This window comes from Prosopis cineraria, unplaced genomic scaffold, assembly GCF_029017545.1.
Source record: "Prosopis cineraria cultivar Desert tree isolate PC_DT_omini unplaced genomic scaffold, ASM2901754v1 PC2, whole genome shotgun sequence".
NCBI classification, from domain to species: Eukaryota; Viridiplantae; Streptophyta; class Magnoliopsida; order Fabales; family Fabaceae; genus Prosopis; species Prosopis cineraria.
This window is the reverse complement of record NW_026555333.1, coordinates 4,265,201-4,274,500: the sequence shown is the minus strand read 5'-3', so window position 1 is coordinate 4,274,500 and position 9,300 is coordinate 4,265,201.

Genomic DNA, 9,300 nt, shown 5'->3' with positions numbered 1-9,300 from the left:
ATAAGCGGAGAACAAATTGATACCTGTTAAGTAACGAAATAACAGCTAGCTGCGCAGACAGACTTGTTACTGACATGACTCGGCTGCGCCGGAGCTGTCAAAATTTTCTGATCAAAACGAAGATTTCTCAAGCTTAAGAATTTCATCGGGGGGTCCACGGTATTGGGGTACGAGACCTGAATTTTCTCATATTGTTTAGTCTATGCACTCATATGGACAGTGCCCCAGTACATGCAGAGCTGTTGGTGATGGGAAAACGTAACCATACGCGTCAGCTCGTGGAGCCTTGAGTCCACACACACACATTTTCTACGAAGTTCCCTTTGCATGCGTTGTAAAGTCCGACTGTTGAGTTGGCATAACAAAGTTCAAAATCAGTGCCTCCTCACATGCCTGGAACCCTCGAATAAAAAAATGAAACCAAGAGAGAAACTACGAAGAAGCAGTGAAGAACCAGATCCAATCTTCACAACGACACAGTACGTACATATTCTAGTGCAAGAAAACAAGCCCGCCAAAATAAATAAATAAATAATACACGATACACAGAAGTGCGTATGGTACTGATGAGAGATAGACGTACGTATACTGTGCGTACATGATCAGCTAATACAGCTATATACCGCTTCTTTTGTGCTCTACTGCTCTCCACCATGAGAAGCCGATATAAGACATTTTATACAGTTTAATATTATAATATTATATATATATATATATATATATAGTAACTGACTTTTATTTTGTCATTAGCCTATCTGTGATGATCATAAACTTCATGTTGTCTTTCGCTTTTCTAACAAAGAGAAAAATATGTCCCTTGGGGATGTGTTAAGAGATATTGAGGGAACTACTTTATATAGGACACATCATCTTGAGTGGACAGCGTGGGACTATATATGCGCAAAGATAAGAATAAAACTATATTCTACGATCATGACGTGCGGATGGTAATGATAATTTATATACATCACCTTCTCTTTATTAGTGTACTCATATCTTGGCACTTTTCACTTTTCAGCTGACCCTTACGAGTAAGTATTATTTAATCTGCAAACAAACTACAGCCACCAGTGCATCACTATCACGTCTCGGGATACGTATAGAGTAGCGCTTAAATGTCTGCTAGTGTTTGCCAAATTGATTTTGTTTTCTTTGTAATTCTTCAATGTGGGTTTAGATTTCCAAGTCCACTGCTGGTTATTTTCTATAAATCTATCGTCCATCTCTTGCATCACGATTAGATATTATTATTGATTAGGTAGACAGATGAGAAGGAAGAAAAGTAACCTAGGGAAATTTCCTTACATTTTCCCTCTCCCTCGTAAATTCCGTTCAGCCTCGCTCGTGGCTTTCACAGCTAATGTTGCTTACTGTCGGAAAATTAGGCATGCCACAGGAAGCTTCAAGCTCATTCCTTTCCTGTTACTCATATGGAGCATTTATTACATGTAAAAGATCTCGAACTTTTTTACAGATACGAGCAACAATCATCAAGCTGTTTCGTTTGAACCAATCGACTGCTACTTTCGAGACACAGATTTATGACCCGCCTAGGCTCTAACTTGAACACCCGGCTACGTTATTACAAGCACACGTTCTATTTGTGGGATCAAAATTTGTTCTCCTATCTGTTCTCATCTGCTTGATTGATTCTTTTAAACAACTCGAATAATATATTTACAGACCTCACCTAATCCAGTTGATCGGTCTTTGCCATATCTGCTTTTTATTTCCCCAAGTAAAGTGATAAGAACTATTTTGGGAAATATAAGTTGAGACGCTTAAAAAAAAAATTATGTCAAGTGAGGATCTTAAGATTCTAATATTGCACCATACTCTCATGGTACTTACATGAAAATAAGTTTTTATGGGAGAAGACATAACAATACTCACTCCGTTAAAAAATGTAAGACATTTTTTGAAGAGTTAGATGTTAAAAAATATAAGACATTTTTAGTCTTTTAAGGTATAATTATTTTCCTTTTATTAAAAGTACCCATATTAATAATAACTTTATATGTATTGTAGGGTATAATAGGAGTAAATATAGAAAGATAAGGTTAATTTAAAAGTAGGTAACTATTTTATTGGAGTGTGAGATTTGGTTAAAAATACTTTACATTTTTAAATGAAGGGAGTAATTGTTTTAATTGATAGCAACCCATTTAGAAGAATTGGACAAATGGTGATCCTATACAAACCAGTATCTATTAAATTTTGATAATAATTCATTCTTAATTACTAGCAATCCATTTGGAAATGAACAAATTATAAAAACTTATATGATAGGTTAAATTGAAAAATGTTAATTCTGCATAAATAAATATCCATTCGATTTTAACAACTATCTATTCGTAATTAATAACAAACCATTCATCAATAAATAAGTAAAAAAAAACTGATAGAACAAGCTGAATTATATAAGTATTAATCTTAGGTAAATAAGTATTTATTTAAATTTTGATAATAATTCATTTATAACTAAAAGGGATGATTAGATCTTTTTCCATAAAAACTTATTTTTAGATAAGCATAGGGGATGCAGTGCAATATTAGAATCTTAAAGTTCTCAATTGGCGGACTTTGTTGCTGTATACTACGGACTCTATTGGCGGACGAGAGTTTCGGGGTGAGGTTCGCATCCTTATCTCAAGAGTGGGAGAACCACTTGCTTTTCAACCTATGTACGTCTGAATTTCTAGATTGGATGAACATGTGTTTAGAACTTAAATAAATTAATCCACGGGTCGCAAGCACGTGAAATGATTTATTAGACAAGTCTAATGAGGTTTAAGTGGATCAAAATCGCATCTGCAACCCTCATTCTTTTCCTTCTCTTTCGCTTTCATATTTCTTTTAATTATTATTTGTTCTTGACCGAAAGCTTTGGCAGTGTGATTTCTTGATTTTCTTCCCCTCCTTCAGGAATTTTACTTTTCCGCCACGTGTCCTCTCATTAAAAATTCACTGGCCGAAAGGATGGCGGCTTCCTGTACAAGCTTTTGAACAGCCCAAAAATGTTTCAGGCTGGCTAATTCAGCTCATGTTTAAGTGTAATGGGCTTTCTTTATAAGGAAACGGTCTTATTTTATTATAGGCCTACGTCATGGACACGTCTCTTTTGCTAAGCAGGCCACGTTTAACGTAAAGAAAACATAGAACTTTGGGTCCGTTTAACAGAAACATGCCAGGAAACTCCGAAGAGTTAAAGGGCCTGTCCATGTAGAATGAATGCGGTTTCTTTCCTTTCTTTTCTTTGTTTTCTTTTTTGCCAAGAAAAAGAAAATCAGGCAGCTTGCCTTTTTACATGATCATACAGTCAATGAGAAGATGTGCTTTCCCTGAAAGGTTGCATGTTCAAATGAATGAAACATACAATGTCCAGAATAATACAATTGTGTGAACAAGTACTCGTAAGCTGTGATTGCAGACCCCATTACTGTGTATCCCAACACTCATGCCTTTGTCAATTACTATGGAGATGAACTGAAGCTTCTAATGGCTATGTAATGGTCCCCTCAGTTAAATCTCCCTGCTCAACACACAATTTAAATCCTTAATTATTCACCATTCGCAAATCCAAATCATTTAAAATTCTTAAATTTATGGAATACTGTGATGGGAGGGAGAGAGGGATCGTGACACCCAAAAATAAAATCGTATGCAATGCTAGTTTTATACTTTTTAACAACCATTCTTTATCCTTATCTCTATTGCTGTAAATATATTTTGCAGACTTTGCAGTTTCCATTTAAAACACCACACACACACACACACAAAACATGAACTTAGATTCTTGCAAACGAGTAGTTGATTAGCTTATATTTCAAAGAGAATAAACTTAAATGAATAAACTTCAAATGCATGCCAATCTCTCGTCTTTAACCTGTTAATTTGATATATATATATATATATATATTTTCAAGTAACATGGTTTAAATTTTCAGAACGCCGCCATTGACAAATCACGACACAGACGGATTTACTACTCGTGGGATTTTATTTATTTCGTAGTTAAATATTTTTAAGATAAAAACGTGACACAAGACACAGTAATATGCACGAGATTTTTTATTATTATTAATTTTTTTGCAATGAGTAACCGTAGGCACTGTTTATTGTGTACGAACGCGTTATCGGGCTTTATTGTGTTGAGGTAACCGTGACCCACTCAGCCCGTTATTTATGATAAAATGTTTGTTAAATTAATTAGGTGTTTCAATTCCTGTACTTTATTCCAGGCCCCCAAAAAGGTCCCTGTACTTTATGGTGTGGTTGTTTAATGCGTTTAAATTTAGCTAAGCTCGATTAATAAAAATTGACCGTGGCCCAATAATGAAAATTAAAATTGAGCACCGGACAGGGGAGGCTTTCACTCAACACGACGGCACTCCCAAATACTAATTTGGACACATCCGAGCGTGATGTTCAATTTACTTACCCCACTTTAGAAATGACAAAGATATATGGATGTGACCCCCCATAATACTTCCAAATAACCCAACATCATCATCAATTAGACCAAGGGAAGACTGGGGAAATTAAATTATTATTTGGAGAAAAGGGAGATTCAAGAATTTGTAAATATTTTCCAAGGCTTGCTTTATTTCCACCATTCTGCAATTTTGACCCCTTTTTCAATTAATTCAGTGAGCGGGGCTTTTTTCTCTAGACCAATCGTTGGAAGTGCTTGGTTTAGATCCACTTTTTCCTTGAAAATACAAATACACATTGAAAGTTTAATTATATTGCGTATTACTCATGGCCTATGCTTTTATGAGACCTGTTTAACCATGATCTGTTTCTTACAAATAGATCCAGAAGATGTTTTATTTATTCGTTTACATGAAGTTTGGGAGGAATTGGAAAAATGGGAATTGGATAATTATGATGGGGAGAGCATTTGGTTATGGTGGGGCGAAGGAACACGAGTGAAGCGTATTCTTACGTGGGTGGAGGTGATTAGTGGGAGTTGGTTCGTCAAAGCCTGGGGGACCCACTTGTTATTCCAAATGCTCCATTACTCTCCCTCTTAACCGGGATATCATATCCCCGCCTCGCCATTCCAGCTTCGCCTGCCACCTCATTCTCCCTAAACAAACATAACTTATCGGATAAGGCGGAGATAATCAGTCGGATGAAAACTCAAACGAGTCCCTCAGGCACTCACACGTGAGTGGACCTTCAAAGTGTAATGATAGATTCCCTGACAATTAACGTCCTCACCAAACACAAATGCCATGCGAATTCCGAGTGATGCCTTGCCTGTGCGGCACGCCACCGTGTCATTTCAATTATTAATCATTCAGTAATTCAAAGCAAAGACGAGCATGTCTAACAGCTTTAGTCCCACAGCAGACAGATTAGCACTGACTTTTCCAGCTCTATCATCCTTCATTCGTAGAGTATACACTTGTGGACGATATTCTTCTTTTTTTCTTTTTTTAAATAATTCATGATCTCGTTTTATTTCACTCGGTAGCATTTTTCCCTCGCGGTCTCCCATGTACAATGAGGGAGATTTTTGTAGTCCTTTTTCGGTTTTTCTTTTTTCGCTCATCGTTTTTGTACTTTATAGTTTTTTTTTAATTAAATTTGTCTTATTTCAAGAAGTAAACAGGTTAAATACGCACATCACATTCTCACAGGTATATAATTAATTCCCTCTTGTTTAGGCAGTGTGAGAATCTAATCAGTAAGACGGAATATGCCAGGAGTTGAAAGGTGAGAAACACATAAAGTTAACATTATTATTCAAACATGAAATAAGAGGATTCATGGCTCTCAAATTGAATCTTGAAAAAGCTTTTGTCACATTTCTTAGAATTTCATCAATGATACTCTCCAAGCTATTCAAGAAAATCATCATGTAGTCATCTTCTCCACACATTTGAAAGTCCTTTGAAATGGAGAACCATTACACGAGTTCAAGCCTATTCGAGGTATCAGAGAGGGAGATCCTCTCTCTCTTTATCTTTTTATTCTTTGTATTGAATGTTTAAGTCATTGTATTTTTAGTGTATAGATAAGTGTGATTGAAAACTCATTAATCTAACTACTAATGGACCACCTATTTCCCATCTTTTTTGTTGGGGTATTATTATTAAACCAAACTATGTTTGGGTTCAGATCCTTAGTGATAAATATAAATATAATAAACCAATATCCCAATGGTCTGCAAAACTAATTCCTCTTGTTATACAAGGAATAGTATTTGTAAAGTTTGGGATACATTTGTATCCCATGTTAGCTAAAAAGTTAGTAAGGGAGAGCAAATATCCTTCTGATGTGATAGATGGTCACCTCTGCTTGAACTTTTGTTACTTATGCTTTTCCTAAAGTTGAGGCCATTCTTCATGTTAAAGTATTATATTTCTGCTTTGTTACAGGGGGATGGAATATCAAAAAAATTAACTGCTATCTTCGTCCAAATGTGATTAACCCCATTTTACTAGTTCAACCTCCCAACCCTCATGGAAAAAATAATATTCTTGTTTGGAGACTTTCTTCTGATGGCGATTTCTCCATCAAATTTGCCTATAGAGCTATTGAGAACCGTGAGGGAAATATCAATTTCAAAATTTGGACCACAATATGAAAATGGCCTACTTATGAAAAGATTAAGTTCTTCCTTGGAAAGCTGCATGGGATCGTCTCCACACCAAATTTGTCAATATTGAAAATGAGAATCCTTCTATAAGAAATTGTCCCTTAGTTGCAACTTCCCTGACTCTTCCATTCAGATTTTACGTGAATTATAAGGACTACTTAAAAGAGCATCTTCAAGATGTCCAGCTTTTAGAATTTTCTCAACATAATGTTCTTGGGAAAGGAAAATCACATTATCATTCCTTATAATCTTCAACATCAATACTAACACTAAAGATTAGCATGTCATCCCCATATAAACATATAATCATACAATTATTATTTACAAGTTCTGTAAAAATACATCTTTTTACTTCAACAGTAGAAAAAAATACGATTTGTTGAACTTGATCAAGTTTTCCACACCACTACTTAAGTGTTTGTTTTAAGCCATACAAAGATTTGACAAATTTGTAAACTTTATTTTTTGTCCAAGAACCACGCATCCCTCAGGCTGACCCTATAAATCTCTTATTTTAAATCACCATTCAAAAACATTGTTTTAATATCCATTTGGTGAATAAAAAGCTTATGAATCGAAACTAATTAATAAGAATTCTTATAGAAGAAATTATAGTCACAGGAGAAAAAGTATCAAAATAATCAATATTTTTCTTCTGTGTAAAACCCTTGGCTACAAGCCTTGCTTTATATTTATCAATTGAACCATCTGAAATATATCTTTCTTAAAAATTTATTTACACCTAACACCTTTTGCTCCTTGAGGCAACTTTGCTAAAATTGAAGTTTTATTTTTCCTTAGGGAATCAATTTCAATATCATTACTTCCTTCAAAACTTAGCATCAAGACAAGAAATAACTTCATAAAATTTAATAGTTCATCTTGCACTAAATAAGTATAAAAATCATTTTCAAACTCATTTCTTTTCTTTACCTTTTACTTCTTCCTAAAATTAAATCCTCATTTGACTTTTGTTTAAACTTAGCAATTTCAACAAGTTTAGAAACACTTTTAATTTTCAAGAAAAAATATGTTCAAAAAATTCAGCATATTTCATCACGATAATTGTGTTTTAGTCTCAAACATCACTTTTCAAAACCAAAAATGATAAGCTGCACTTTCATTTAGCATATCCAATAAACATGCAATCAAAACTTAAAAGTTTTAGAACTAATTTCTCTCTCTTTAGGATTAGGCAATAAAACTTTTCGAAGATACCTCCACAATTTCAAATATTTTAAATTTGAGGTAAATTCTTTTCACAATTTATAAAGTGTTTTCTTATTTTCTTATGAGGTATCTTGTCTTGTAAAAAATATGCAGACAAAATAGCTTTACCTTATAAGTTATCGAGTGTAGAAGAACTCACAAACAAAGCATTCAAATCTCGTTTAATGTTTGATTTTTCCTTTTTGCAACATCGTTACACGCGAGAGAATAAGTAGGTATTTTCTTATAAATAATATCTTCTTTTTCACAAAAATTATTCATAAAACATATTCTCCACCTTTATTGATCTGACATTTTTAATCTTTTTATTTGACTAGTTCTCAACCCTTGCTTTATATATAAGAAATTTTTTAAAAACTCCATTTTTATTTCTCAACAAGTATACTTTAATATATCTCGAAAACTTATTAATAAGAGTGATATAATTTTTTTTACCGCCTTTAGTTCAAATCACCTAAATTGGTATGAATTAAAGTCAATAACTCAAATTCTCTTTGACTAGAAAATGAGATTTTTTTTACTTTGTGTAGTTTTTGCACACATTTCACATTTTTCAAAATCATTATTTTTAATTTTAGAAAGAAGTCTAAGTTGTCACATCCTATTTATATAATCTTTATTGGTGTGACCTAGTCTAGTATGCCACAAACCAAAAGAATCAATTATATAAACAAGCATATACTTAGAAGATGTAATATAATCCATTTTATCAACATTCGAAACAAATAGTCTCTGATTACAATACCCTTTTCGTACAAATATATTATTCTTTGTCATTATAATCTTGTCAGATTCAAATGACACTTTAACCCTAGCTTTCTCTAATAGAGAAACTAAAACTAAATTTCTCTAACTTCAAGCACATGTAGAATATCATTCAAAGCCAGATTCTTTCCCGATGTGAGTTAATATGAGCTTCAAGACCATTTTTCCTTTTTCTTGAATTTTGGCAGTTTGAGAATCAGCAAAGTAAACATGGTCTTTCCCTTCTTTTATAGGACTATAAGAGGTAAACATCTTAAGGTTAGCATATATATGCCTAGTTACCCCAAAATCTACCATCCATTTCTTCACATCAAAAATTAAGAAAGCTTGAGACACCACCATAACAATGATGTCATCATCACTGTCATCATCTCTTAAAACTAAATTCACATTTGGCATTGAAAGTTTATCACGATTACTCTCTTCCTACACTATGCTGCATAGTGTCTTAGTTTACTATATTCAAAACAGTCTCATTTTTTCTAAAAGAAGGGTCAAAAGCACTGGGGTTTGTAATTATATTTCCTATTCTTTTTGTTATCTTTAGTTATAGGGTTATACTTCTTGTTATGAGGCTTTGTCTCTATTAGATTAGCTTTGGACAACATTTCTCTGCTTTTAACTACACGAATTGCCTTTCAATTGATATCTATAATTATGATGTGAGTGATCAAGTCAGTCAAAGATATCTACTT